This window comes from Hetaerina americana, unplaced genomic scaffold, assembly GCF_022747635.1.
Source record: "Hetaerina americana unplaced genomic scaffold, ioHetAmer1.1.p SCAF_88, whole genome shotgun sequence".
In the NCBI taxonomy this organism is placed as follows: Eukaryota; Metazoa; Arthropoda; class Insecta; order Odonata; family Calopterygidae; genus Hetaerina; species Hetaerina americana.
Window position 1 is genome coordinate 124,969 of NW_027287516.1, and position 9,601 is coordinate 134,569.

Below are 9,601 nucleotides of genomic sequence, written 5' to 3' on the forward strand. Positions count from 1 at the left end.
CAGAGTGAAGTAACAATATTTTTTTACGACGAACAATTTTCTTGAAAAGCTGAAGACATAAATCGAACTATCCATATTAAATAGTTGATGTGCTACAGGGAAAATTAAATATTCTACTCGTATCAAAAAGCACTTTCGGGTCAATGTTTTTGTTCATGTGGCAGCAAAATACCAACTATTCACTGGAAAATTTACCCTAGAACTAAATGCACTTTTAGTTGAATTTTCATTAGTATTCCATTACTAGGTTTACATACAGGGTTCGACGCTTAAAGCAGGACAAGCAGGCGTTTCCTCCAATGAGAATTCCTCGCCGGATTAGCGAAACCTTCCCCAGACTTCTCCGAGGCATTATACTTAGCCACAATATCGTAAACCTGTGGATCTGTGGGGTACCAGAAGAATCGAACTATTTCGAAAAATAACGCCCAGTAAAAACACTTTCGATAATAGCGGCTCTTCGATTGTACTCTGCACTTTTACGAAACATCTTGGCCATTTTGAAGTTATGACTGTTTACTAGATGCCTATAGATTTCAAGAACGCCAGTGGAACTACAATATGGCGGGAAATTCCAATTGAAATTTGTTCGGATTTAAGCGCCTCACCCATAGACTCATTAAAAAAATAAATGGTCAATTGATTGATTTTTGAATCCGTAATTTGTCGCGTGTTACTTCGCCGGGAGTAATTTTAAAAATGGGCCATCAATTAAAAGTTGCCTAGCAACGGACATTCGGGTGGAATCGTAAGTCTTGTGCGGATTCTAGAATGATCGACCAACGAGGAAAGGGCAGGAACAGTATAGGGATGTTGGACGGGATGAAGGGAGGAAGGAAGTACTCATAGATGAAGAAGGGTTTGATGTGGAGTAGGTTACTAGATTGTGTTTTGCTAGGAGTCACAAAATATTTATTTGTGATCTACTCCATTCCACCTTCCCCATCTTTTTCATGCTTGTATTTATATGCCTTCCAACCCTTATACTTATATCTAAACTGGTTGACACTGATATAGTATTCGAATGAACTGCAGTGTGATAATAAAATTTCCTGACTTAATTGTAACGAAGTGGTTGCTGTTAGTACTCTTTAGCATATTCATATCTGGACCAACAAGACCTACGAATGTTCCTGCTTGGTGAATGGAAAGCTACAAGCCATAGTTTTCATCTCCGATAGCATACCACTTGATTCCTTTTGACTTGTGGTGGCGGGTAACATCAGGAACATCACCCCATCTCTCCACTCTTATTTTCAGAATCAACTGCACTGCATTCAAAAGAAATGAATGCCATATTATTGTTTTACTCTGAGATTGAATTTGTAGTTGTTCATAATTCAGAATAACAGAAGAATAGGAAAACCAAGCATGAAATAAAATGTGAAATTCTTGAAATTTTTAAAAATTAGTCAACATAATCAATTTTTACTTTACATTTTTAGCCTCAATTGAAAAATTACAACTAATGGTGAGAGATATAAGTATTTAGTTTGCTCACAACATATGCACTGTATTTATGTGCATATACTCTACCAGTTTACGCTTAGAAGCAGAATTACAATTTTTCAACAAAAATAATTGAAAACATATTATCATTTAACTTATTCAAGTTAACTTTCACTGGGTCAAACTTAGAAAATCTGATTCTTAATGTGCTAACTCCTTAAAGTTCTAACCAATAATTAGTTTGAAAAATTTTCATTTATTCTACATCTGAATATAAATACTCTAGTTATTCTGCATCATAAATTCAATACCAGTAATGATCTGCATTGACAAGATATTTTATTCCGCGTTCTTTGACTACTTGCCGAATGGATTGAAATTTATATATTTATTATCATTGATATAAGTTAAACCTATTACTTTAAGATTATTTCCTCTCGTAAATAAATAAAATGTTAATCTGCTTAGATTTTATTTAAATATAAGAAGTTTTATATTAACTGGGAAATAAAACTTGAGTAGAATTTAAAAATGTTATTATAACATCTAGTGCACCCAAGGAACTTGTTTTGGCTGGGATTAATTTTCCCAGCATTGAACTCTGCTTCAAGTTGATGAAATCAAGCAATTTAAATAATTGCTTACCCAGAAATGATATACTACTTGTTACCAGAATGTTCGTGGGAAGATGCTGTTTGGTACAGGGAGCATCTTCACTTTTGTGTAAAACTTCAGTCAAAAGAAGTACTGTTTACATGTAAGTGTATACAGCATTTTAGGATGCATTGAAGTTAATGATTGATGATTTATAAATCCTATTTGATGCACAAAAGCATAAAAAGGCGACACAATCTTGAAACTCACCCAATGATCGTGCTGTTCGAAATGTTACCAACAGCCAAAATATGATCTGTTGTGCACTTGCCCTTGACCTGAAATGTTCCATTGCAAATAATACCAGTTTATTTACATGATTTTAATGAATACCTGCATTGACAAACAGGTGAAAGAGGACATTCAACCATAAAACTGTAGGAAGAATTTTTCAGCAGGATAAGAAGAAATAAAAATTAGGATGCATTGACAGAATTAACTTGAAAAAGACTTGAAATCATATGACCAACAAAATGTAATTTACATTTCTTTTTATTATTCCTTATTCTTTTAATTTTTCATCCAAGTTATTTATATTAATTTTATCACAATAACAATATACAATATACCATATGCCTTGGTAACCTCAACACTTTTCATCAAAATTATTAATCTCTTACTTTTAGGGGAGAGTGTTATTATAAAATCCATTTTATGCTGAACTATGTACACAAGGATTACCTGTATATATACATAGATATACTGTCCAATCAGAGTTATAAGTAAATTTCATATAAAAACCCTGAATTGAACAAATAGCACAACTAAAATGCTTCCTTTATAAAGACATTCTAACTGTAATGAGGACTGTAAAATCAATAACATCTTTTCCATCTGAGATATCAAATGGTTCCAACAGCTGGAACCGCTGTGACTTAGGGTCCACATCCACTTTCAAAGTCTTTCCATCAGTAGGTGGGGCTTGGTATGTGTCCATGCCAGGATAAAATCTACTCTTTGGAAGTTCATCAACAAAAGGTTAATCCAAAAGGAACTCCTTACTTACAATATGTCATCATAATTATAGCAATGGATTGATGCAATTCCAGGGACAAAATAGATGCAAAATGCAGTCCACACATATCAACTCATCTCTTCCACCATCTTTTCCCTTTAGTTAATCAGTCTGTGGGTTGAAATACAGGGTACCAGCAATGAATGGGGCAGTCATGAACTCGGGATATCTCACAAGTGCATGCGTTTGTGGGTTGGCATCATTACGACCGGTGAAGTTCCTATTATATGAGGTCACAAATGTGTTCTTCTCTCCCTTCTTTACATCCTTCCTGTTCCACTGACCAATATATGGACCACAGGAATTAGCTAAAACCACACCTCCAAAGTCTGACAATGTTTGGGCCTACAATGAAAAAAGTAATAAGAAAAATAAAAAATCAGTTATGTCATTTTATTAATTGAACAACCGTGCATACTATTCATATCTGCTACACAAAATAGCACAGGTGACCTTAGACCTTCTGATAAATTTGGATAAAAATAGCAATGAGTTTCCCACTCAGACTCAAAAGGAACAGATACTGCTCGGATTACATTTTGCATTGATTCTACCCTTGGGCCAATATGGCATGGGTTACCTTACCAGGAGCAAATATCATTGCTCTCACCGACACGGATCTAGAGGTCATTTGACGAATATATTAGGCAAGGAAAAGATTAGCTAACTAAATGTATGACCTACAATTCCATCATGTTCAATGGTAGCTCGGACCCAGGTGTCTCATTGAAAGGAATTTTAGATTTGAGACCATGCTTCATGGCTTGCTTCACAAGGCTTGTACAGCAACCCATGTTCTCATTGCTGGAATATGGGCAGCTACCAATCAATCCTATCCATAAAGAAAGAATACATATCATCATAGACATATATTTAAGGGCACCCACTATTTACCATTAAACATTCCTTGAAACTATGACTTAAAATTAAGCCCATGAGCATTTATATCAAGAAGTATGTCATGGAATAATTTCACTAATAATAATCAATAATAGATATGTACTTTGGACTCAGATTCGAACATTTAACTACCATTTAACTAACCATTTAACTAACATTTAAATAACATTTAACTATCCATTTAAATAACATTTAACTAACATTTAACAGCTAATGCACCCCACATATGAATTTCATATATTTATATGGCAATTCCAGAGACAAATAATTAATTTTAAAAGTTAAAATAATTATCATTAGCAGCAGCAAACTGATTTAGGGTGGGTTTTTAATTTAACTGAGGAGTATGACCAAATTTACAATAGGTGAAGTAAATTTCTATGTGCATCGGAGTATACAATTATTATGAAACCAAAGCGTTTATAGGGTGCCCTAAAAAAGGATATTTCACTGATCGCTCTGGGGGATCCAATTAAAATCTCATACTTGTCGTGAAAATTATGGTGCAACATATCAACTTTAATTTAAAGAGGCCAGTCATTCCTTTTGGCTGCATCACCAAGCTTAGAGATGGGATGAGTCAGATCAGAAGTGAAGGGTCCATTCATATGTGGCTCCAATGCACTAAGATTAATTTCAAGGACCTATGAGGAAGATATGAATGAAGAAGTTAACAGATGGATCGCCCAGTTTCAGCAATGGTATGGTGTAATTGGAACAGAATAAAGACCAAACGATTGCCCTTTCCTCAAGATAAAATATTATTATTATTATTAAAACTCACATGTGCAGATAGACAATGTCTGGTGGAACAAAAGTACCAAGTATTGCAATCAAACTTGCCTTGGAAAATAGCATGACATCTCAAATCCAATCAGTATCACATAAGATGATAAATAAAATCAGTCAAATAAAAACAATACACTTCCAAGGAAACTTCCAAACACCGATCTACAACACAAATTGCTCTCTATTTCCAAAAAGGATTTGATATATCACGTCATTGTCAGGTTTAGGACCAGAAGATAGTAAAATATAGAGAACTTCATTAGTACGAAGTTTATATTTATCGGAAAATTGCTATTTCATATTTTGTCATAAATTAGCAAATGTATATTAAATAAATTGGGGTAGTAATACAGATGTCATGTATAAATTTGCAAGGCCAGAAATTTAATCAAGTTGCTCTGTATGCTTATTCTTGCTCTGTATCGTGTTATCTGCATTCTAAAATAGTGTAGATCCTACACTATTTTAGAATGTATCAAAATATTTTATGATATAAGAATAACAAGCAGGAATTTACAGAAAATATCAATAGCATATGACAAATTCCAAAGAAACTGCGGGAGATACCGCAACAGTAACTTTTTAACGGAGTCATCCGCTAATGTGCATTTCAATGCAACAATTTCAGAGTGTAAAAATCATTCGCCTTGACTGGGATCCCAGTCAAGGCGAATGATTTTTACACTCTGAAATTGTTGCATTGAATAGCATATGAATTTATAATTCTGGCTTTTAGCGGGTAAGAAGAACCTAAATAACAAATTTCCTTCATGCTTATCATCTTAAGTGCTGAGCCAGAGAGGGACAGATTGGTCAAGACAATAAGATATCATGGTAAAAACCTTTGGAACATATGGCTATTTAATCGTGAAAATTGCAGTTTGATGTGTAATGAGATCAAAATTCATGATTTTATGCATGTATGATTTAGTTAAGATTCCTTGTTAAGAGACCTCTGAATTCCAATGTACTTACTAAGAGAGAAAATATATGCATAGATGGAATTTCTCTCACCAACTAAATGCCACTCGGTCATTTATGTTATGGGATCATTGAGATCAGCATATAAATAATTAATAAAAGGCAAAAAAAATGATGTGATATTAATGCAAGCAAGAAATTAATCCATGATAAATAAAATAAATTAGATTATTAAATTAAATATCCAGCATAAATTACTCCATTGGGGCCTTGAAGCCCCCAAAATTTCAGACTTTAAGAGGACGCCTCGATAGCTTAACTGGCTAAAGCAATCGGCCAGACATTGAGGGATCCAGGTTTAAATCTCGGTCAAGGGGAACGATTTTTACACTCCGACATTGTTGCATTGAAATGCAGACTCGTATTAGCAGATGACTCCGTTGAAAGATACTGTTGTGGCATCTCGTGCAGTTTCTTGGAATCAGTCCATAATACTCTAATACCATGTATTTTAAACCAAAAGAGATAACCTTGAATATAGTCACAATGATATGATTGATAAATGAAATCATCACTGGGAGTTAACAAAGATACAAAAAAATATTACAATATTTTAAAATTAATTTAATTTATTTTTTACATTTCGAAAAAATTAAAAATTTTAATAAGCACATCTTACCAATATTTTTTATGCCAGATTTAGGCATTTCTATTACAATTGTCAATTCACTACATTAAACCAATGGAAAGACTTCTCCTTAGAAGATTCCTGATGAAAACAAAAAGTTCCCGGCTGAATGTGGTCACGGTAAAGGGATTCAAAATTCTGAGCAAAAATATGGCATCAACAGAGATATAACTTTTTTCTTGATTACCTTTTAGTGATCTCCATATCCCTAGAATCCTGATAAACCATTCTTTTCTTGTTATCATGTTTCAAAGTGGTTTAATCACAGAATTAATACTTAATCAATCACAGAGGTGGGCACACACTCACTTGTGACATAAATGTTCGGTATTGGACTTGCTATCCTGCAGTATGCTAAGCCAGCTTGGCCAACATAGTTAACCTGAATATTTTCAGGGCATGATCATTTACAAATCACTCCCGCAATTGAATTTGAACATTTTTCACTATTATACTGGCAGTTGCCAGCGAGCAATTTGCAGTTGGCTTCCTCCATATATGCAAAGCAATCTCTCCAGCCAGTTCCATATGATACTGTAGTCTACAACAAGCAATGATAGCAAATGACATGAAAAAGGCTTAAATAATTTTTACCAACCTGGTCATATGAAGCATTGAAATCAGCAGTTAGAAGAACTTTTGAGTATTTCTTAGATTCCTTAGTAATTTTGGATCTTCCAGTGGCCACCAGACAGTCTTTCATTCTCTAAATATATTGGAATGCTAATGTAGTTGCTCTGATCTCTCCACCAATGTTGCAGATAGTTGCCATGTCTAAAAAAATTGAAGTATCACCATTAAAAGAAATCACTGTAATACTGTAAAGTCTATATCATGGATCATGGCAACTTAAGGTGACCAGCTGTGATGGACTTTGAAGAGGCATAAAAATTTACATGTATGCAGAGCACTAGATGAACGATAATAGCTGGGTGCCAATACCTAATTGTCAATTACTGGTTATCTTTCAGGTGGATTATCTGTCCGTTGCACCGAAACACATTCCCTCCCATTCTATTTGTTCCCACTCCTCTCACATTCGATAGACATTTCATCCTTAGGAAAAATTCTTCCTCTGGGAAACTAAGCATACTACAGCATAATGATAAGTCTCCTAAAACATTGTTCTACGTATGTTAGTAAAACCTGAGAGAGGAATTATGTATGCTTCCTTACCCAGAATATGTTCTTATTTTAGTTTCCTTGGGAAAGATATTTGCCTAATTTTTCTGTCAAAACTATTTGGAAAACATTGGCAATATACTTTAAGTCATCACAATGTATATTTTGAAAATGTTAATAAAACCCTTCTGCAATACATCTTTGGGAGCAGGGGAGAGTAACCATTTCAATTGCTCAGTTCTGCAAGGGATGAGAGGGTTGTGGTAGGGTGGATTGGGTCAAATTAATTCAAAATTGTTCTTCAAACTCACTTGTGAAGGTGATAAGGTGTATTACTCCTGGGCCAAAATATTTGACAATAGCTGCTGTTCCATTTTTGACAGTCAAAATCCCAGCTAACTTAAGAATAATGTCTTTGGGGGAAGTCAAGCCTTTCAACTCTCCAGTCAACTTAACACCAATTACCTGTATGAGTAATGCAGAGGGATTTAATGATACGGAGGTGAGATAACAGCCCCAATAGACTCTTTAAAGGATATGATACAGGGTGCTAATTACCGTGTGTTCAGTTATCTGTGAGCACCTTCCCAATTACTACAGCAGAAAATTAGGGCCCCATTATAATGCAAATGGAATCAATGAAACGGCAATCGTTACAAGAGAACATAAATATTCATATTTGGAAAGACACTTTTGATGGTGGGAAAAAAAAACTATTTTCTCTCAAAAAACTGAACCCAGAGTTTATGCAACAGAATAAGTTATGGCAAAATATTTAAGTGGCTGCTAATTTTACTGGCAATTTAATATGAGGGATATACAACGATATACATTTGAGAATTTCAGTCCCTATGGATTATCAGCCATGACATTAACAGCATCGACACTACCAATGCCAACGTGCAAGCAACCAAGTTAACCACCACTTTGTGTGGGAGAGTCTCTTCCAAACATGAGGAAACCAGGGAAGGCATAATTTTCCAGAATAATCTAGAAATGAAATAAATATAGGACATTCAACATAAGTAATTCAGAATGGCTTGGGTTTACTTTCAACGTGTGCTCAAAATTTTGTATCCTCATACACAATGTAATTTTCACTTCCATCCCGCCCATTTCCTATTTTTCATTCTTAAAAAAAGATGCAAGAATCCTTCATCTACCTGGGAAGCAGTATGACATGGTATGGAAGAAGTTTGACCAATATGAAGTGAAGAATGGGCCAAGCTAAGAGCACATTCATTGAAAAGAGGCAATTATGATAGACTCATACAATATTCAAAGAACCTAAGGCTGGGAACAAGGAAGCAATTCGTCAAGACTTTCATATGGTGCATGGTGCTCTATGGTTCTGAGACTTGGAACATTGGAAAAGTGGACCAGCAAAGAATAGAAGCCTTTGAAACATGGTGCTGAAGATTAAATGGACAGACAAAGTAATGAAAAAGGAAGTATATAGAAGAGCAGAAGAGGATAGGACCATATGGAGAACTCAACGGCAAAGAAGAAATAGATGGATTGGACACACATTGAGGCACAATGGATTGATTAGGAATATAATAGAAGGGAAGATTCCACGAGGAAGACCAAGAGACATGAACATACCTGTACATAGGACAAATGGAGAAGGATGTAAAACAGAGAGGGTATCAAGGATTGAGGGAATTGACATTGAATAGAGTAAAATGGAGGGCTGCAGTAAACCAATCCTAGGATTGAAATACTGATGATAATGAAAAAAGACATGATAAGTCTCACCTTTAACATCCTGCCAGGACTTTTTCAGCCAATCACAAATACTTAAAATTAACTGAAGTTACATTCTTCCTGTTTGTATGATGTCATGAATTGAATGCCATATTTTTCTTTCATGTTCAAGTGGCTATTCTTTTGCTAGTTTATTATAGATATGATACATGTGCTCAGACAATTTCTCTTCATGACTCTCTTGAATTATGACTTTGTCCCAGAAAAATCATGCAATAGAAATACCTAGAATCTATTTTCTCCCTTCAAGTAAAATCATTTTCGTTGAAATTAGTAATCCCATTTAATCTGTGATT

The 9,601-nt window shown here is 34.6% G+C and overlaps 1 pseudogene; it reads right to left on the minus strand.

Moving 5' to 3' along the window:
- Window positions 1–1,152: 1,152 nt before the first annotated feature.
- On the minus strand, window positions 1,153–9,305 carry LOC139698540 (aconitate hydratase, mitochondrial-like; annotated as a pseudogene).
- Window positions 9,306–9,601: the final 296 nt, after the last annotated feature.